The 5,000-nt window shown below is 40.2% G+C and overlaps 1 long non-coding RNA gene and 1 pseudogene across 2 annotated transcripts in view; both read right to left on the minus strand.

Moving 5' to 3' along the window:
- LOC127927523 (uncharacterized) overlaps positions 1 to 2,008 on the minus strand; it is a 2,054-nt gene extending 46 nt beyond the window's left edge. The window contains exons 1-3 of one of the 2 annotated variants that reach the window (XR_008127898.1): positions 1,892 to 2,008; positions 349 to 528; positions 1 to 247 (exon numbers count right to left, since the gene is read on the minus strand). The exon at positions 1 to 247 is cut by the window's left edge and continues 46 nt beyond it. This is a non-coding gene — a long non-coding RNA (uncharacterized LOC127927523). Of the gene's footprint in view, positions 248 to 288; positions 529 to 1,891 lie in introns of both variants that reach the window. The other variant, XR_008127899.1, reaches the window with a different exon arrangement.
- The window catches only part of LOC127927522 (MHC class II regulatory factor RFX1-like), a 40,578-nt pseudogene that overhangs the window by 19,822 nt on the left and 15,756 nt on the right, over positions 1 to 5,000 (minus strand).

Genomic DNA, 5,000 nt, shown 5'->3' on the forward strand with positions numbered 1-5,000 from the left:
GAGATACTGGTGTGTAAGTAGAGATGCTGGTGTGTAAGTAGAGATACTGGTGTGTAAGTAGAGATACTGGTGTGTAAGTAGAGATACTGGTGTGTAAGTAGAGATACTGGTGTGTAAGTAGAGATACTGGTGTGTAAGTAGAGATACTGGTGTGTAAGTAGAGATACTGGTGTGTAAGTAGTGATACTGGTGTGTAAGTAGTGATACTGGTGTGTAAGTAGTGATACTGGTGTGTAAGTAGAGATGACTGGTGTGTAAGTAGTGATGCTGGTGTGTAAGTAGAGATACTGGTGTGTAAGTAGTGATACTGGTGTGTAAGTAGTGATACTGGTGTGTAAGTAGAGATACTGGTGTGTAAGTAGAGATACTGGTGTGTAAGTAGAGATGATGGTGTGTAAGTAGAGATACTGGTGTGTAAGTAGAGATACTGGTGTGTAAGTAGTGATACTGGTGTGTAAGTAGAGATACTGGTGTGTAAGTAGAGATACTGGTGTGTAAGTAGAGATACTGGTGTGTAAGTAGAGATGACTGGTGTGTAAGTAGAGATACTGGTGTGTAAGTAGTGATACTGGTGTGTAGAGATACTGGTGTGTAGTAGAGATACTGGTGTGTAAGTAGAGATACTGGTGTGTAAGTAGTGATACTGGTGTGTAAGTAGAGATACTGGTGTGTAAGTAGAGATACTGGTGTGTAAGTAGAGATACTGGTGTGTAAGTAGAGATACTGGTGTGTAAGTAGAGATACTGGTGTGTAAGTAGTGATACTGGTGTGTAAGTAGAGATACTGGTGTGTAAGTAGAGATGACTGGTGTGTAAGTAGAGATACTGGTGTGTAAGTAGAGATACTGGTGTGTAAGATAGAGATACTGGTGTGTAAGTAGAGATACTGGTGTGTAAGTAGAGATACTGGTGTGTAAGTAGAGATACTGGTGTGTAAGTAGAGATACTGGTGTGTAAGTAGAGATACTGGTGTGTAAGTAGAGATACTGGTGTGTAAGTAGAGATACTGGTGTGTAAGTAGAGATACTGGTGTGTAAGTAGAGATACTGGTGTGTAAGTAGAGATACTGGTGTGTAAGTAGAGATACTGGTGTGTAAGTAGAGATATGGTGTGTAAGTAGAGATGATGGTGTGTAAGTAGAGATACTGGTGTGTAAGTAGAGATACTGGTGTGTAAGTAGAGATACTGGTGTGTAAGTAGAGATACTGGTGTGTAAGTAGAGATACTGGTGTGTAAGTAGAGATACTGGTGTGTAAGTAGAGATACTGGTGTGTAAGTAGAGTAGAGATACTGGTGTGTAAGTAGAGATACTGGTGTGTAAGTAGAGATACTGGTGTGTAAGTAGAGATACTGGTGTGTAAGTAGAGATACTGGTGTGTAAGTAGAGATACTGGTGTGTAAGTAGAGATACTGGTGTGTAAGTAGAGATACTGGTGTGTAAGTAGAGATACTGGTGTGTAAGTAGTGATACTGGTGTGTAAGTAGAGATACTGGTGTGTAAGTAGAGATACTGGTGTGTAAGTAGAGATACTGGTGTGTAAGTAGAGATACTGGTGTGTAAGTAGAGATACTGGTGTGTAAGTAGAGATACTGGTGTGTAAGTAGAGATACTGGTGTGTAAGTAGAGATACTGGTGTGTAAGTAGTGATACTGGTGTGTAAGTAGTGATACTGGTGTGTAAGTAGAGATACTGGTGTGTAAGTAGAGATACTGGTGTGTAAGTAGAGATACTGGTGTGTAAGTAGAGATGACTGGTGTGTAAGTAGAGATGATGGTGTGTAAGTAGAGATGATGGTGTGTAAGTAGTGATACTGGTGTGTAAGTAGAGATACTGGTGTGTAAGTAGAGATACTGGTGTGTAAGTAGAGATACTGGTGTGTAAGTAGAGATACTGGTGTGTAAGTAGAGATACTGGTGTGTAAGTAGAGATACTGGTGTGTAAGTAGAGATACTGGTGTGTAAGTAGAGATACTGGTGTGTAAGTAGAGATGATGGTGTGTAAGTAGAGATACTGAGGTGCAAAGAGCAGAAAAGTAAATAAAAACAATATGGGATGAGGTAGGTTGACTGTTAACAAACTATAGTTTTGGCAAGTCGGTTAGGACATATACTTTGTGCATGACACAAGTCATTTTTACAACAATGGTTTACAGACAGATTATTTCACTTATAATTCACTCTATTACAATTCCAGTGGGTCAGAAGTTTACATGCACTAAGTTGACTTTGCCTTTAAACAGCTTGGAAAATACCAGAAAATGATGTCATGGCTTTAGAAGCCTCTGATAGGCTAATTGACATCATTTGAGTCAATTGGAGGTGTACATGTGGATGTATTCCAGGGCCTACCTTCAAACTCAGTGCCTCTTTGCTTGACATCATGGGGAAATCAAAGACCATCAAGACCTCAGAAAAAAAAAAATTGTAGACCTCCACAAGTCTGGTTCATCCTTGGGAGCAATTTCCAAATGCCTGAAGGTACCAGGTTCATCTGTACAAACAATAGTATGCAAGTATAAACACCATGGGACCACGCAGCCGTCATACCGCTCAGGAAGGAGACTCGTTCTGTCTCCTAGAGATGAACGTACTTTGGTGCGAAAAGTGCAAATCAATCCCAGAACAACAGCAAAGGACCTTGTGACGATACTGGAGGAAACAGGTACAAAAGTATCATTATCCACAGTAAAACGAGACCCATATCGACATAACCTGAAAGGCCGCTCAGCAAGGAAGAAGCCACTGCTCCAAAACCGCAATAAAAAAGCCAGACTACGGTTTGCAAATGCACATGGGGACAAAGATACTTTTTGGAGAAATGTCCTCTGGTCTGATGAAACAAAAATAGAACTGTTTGGCCATAATGACCATTGTTATGTTTGGAGGAAAAAGGGGAGGCTTGCAAGCCGAAGAACACCGTCCCAACCGTGAAGCACGGTGGTGACAGCATTATATTGTGGAAGAAGAACACCATCCCAACCGTGAAGCCCGGGGTGGCAGCATTATGTTGTGGAAGAAGAACACCATCCCAACCGTGAAGCCCGGGGTGGCAGCATTATGTTGTGGAAGAAGAACACCATCCCAACCATGAAGCCCGGGGTGGCAGCATTATGTTGTGGAAGAAGAACACCATCCCAACCGTGAAGCCCGGGGTGGCAGCATTATGTTGTGGAAGAAGAACACCATCCCAACCGTGAAGCCCGGGGTGGCAGCATTATGTTGTGGAAGAAGAACACCATCCCAACCGTGAAGCCCGGGGTGGCAGCATTATGTTGTGGAAGAAGAACACCATCCCAACCGTGCTTTGCTGCAGGAGGGACTGGTGCACTTCACAAAATAGATGACATCATGATGTTGGAAAATTATGTGGATATTTTGAAGCAACATTTCAAGAAATCAGTCAGGAAGTTAAAGCTTGGTCGCAAATGGGTCTTCCAGATGGACAATGAACCCAAGCATACTTCCAAAGTTGTGGCAAAATGGCTTAAGGACAACAAAGTCAAGGTATTGGAGTGGTCATCACAAAGACCTAACCTCAATCCTATAGAAAATGTGTGGGCAGAACTGGAAAAGCGTGTGCGAGCAAGGAGATCTACAAACCTGACTCATTTACACCAGCTTTTGTCAGGAGGAATGGGCCGAAATGTTTGACCCAAGCTGTCAGGAGGAATGGGCCGAAATGTTTGACCCAAGTTAAACAATTTAAAGGTAATGCTGCCAAATACTAATGGAGTGTATGTAAACTTCTGACCCACTGGGAATGTGATGAAATAAATAAAATCTGAAATAAATCATTCTCTCTGCTATTACTCTGACATTTAACATTCTTAAAATAAAGTGGTGATTCTAACGGACCTAAAACAGGGAATTTTTACTAGGATTAAATGTCAGGAATTGTGAAAAAACGGAGTTTAAATGTATTTGACTAAGGTGTATGTAAACTTCCGACTTCAACTGTAGATGTGTGTTATGTAGATGTGTGTATAGTGTACATACCGTGTGTTATACCGTGTGTTATCATAGATGTGTGTATAGTGTACATGTGTGTATAGAGTGTACATACCGTGTGTTATGTAGATGTGTGTAGTGTACATACCGTGTGTTATATAGATGTGTGTACAGTGTACATACCGTGTGTTATGTAGATGTGTGTATAGTGTACATACCGTGTGTTATATAGATGTGTGTTATATAGATGTGTGTGTATAGTGTACATACCGTGTGTTATATAGATGTGTGTATAGCGTACATACCGTGTGTTATATAGATGTGTGTTATGTAGATGTGTGTATAGTGTACATACCGTGTGTTATATAGATGTGTGTATAGTGTACATACCGTGTGTTATATAGATGTGTATGTGTACATACCGTGTGTATAGTGTACATACCGTGTGTTATATAGATGTGTGTATAGTGTACATACCGTGTGTTATATAGATGTGTGTATATTGTACATACCGTGTGTTATATAGATGTGTGTATAGTGTGCATACCGTGTGTTATATAGATGTGTGTATAGTGTACATACCGTGTGTTATATAGATGTGTGTATAGTGTACATACCGTGTGTTATATAGATGTGTGTATAGTGTACATACCGTGTGTTATATAGATGTGTGTATAGTGTACATACCGTGTGTTATATAGATGTGTGTGTATAGTGTACATACCGTGTGTTATATAGATGTGTGTGTATAGTGTACATACCGTGTGTTATATAGATGTGTGTGTATAGTGTACATACCGTGTGTTATATAGATGTGTGTGTATAGTGTACATACCGTGTGTTATATAGATGTGTGTGTATAGTGTACATACCGTGTGTTATATAGATGTGTGTGTATAGTGTACATACCGTGTGTTATATAGATGTGTGTATAGTGTACATACCGTGTGTTATATAGAGTGTACATACCGTGTGTTATATAGAGTGTACATACCGTGTGTTATATAGATGTGTGTGTAGTGTACATAGTGTATATACCGTGTGTTATATAGA

Source organism: Oncorhynchus keta, unplaced genomic scaffold, assembly GCF_023373465.1.
Source record: "Oncorhynchus keta strain PuntledgeMale-10-30-2019 unplaced genomic scaffold, Oket_V2 Un_scaffold_1494_pilon_pilon, whole genome shotgun sequence".
NCBI classification, from domain to species: Eukaryota; Metazoa; Chordata; class Actinopteri; order Salmoniformes; family Salmonidae; genus Oncorhynchus; species Oncorhynchus keta.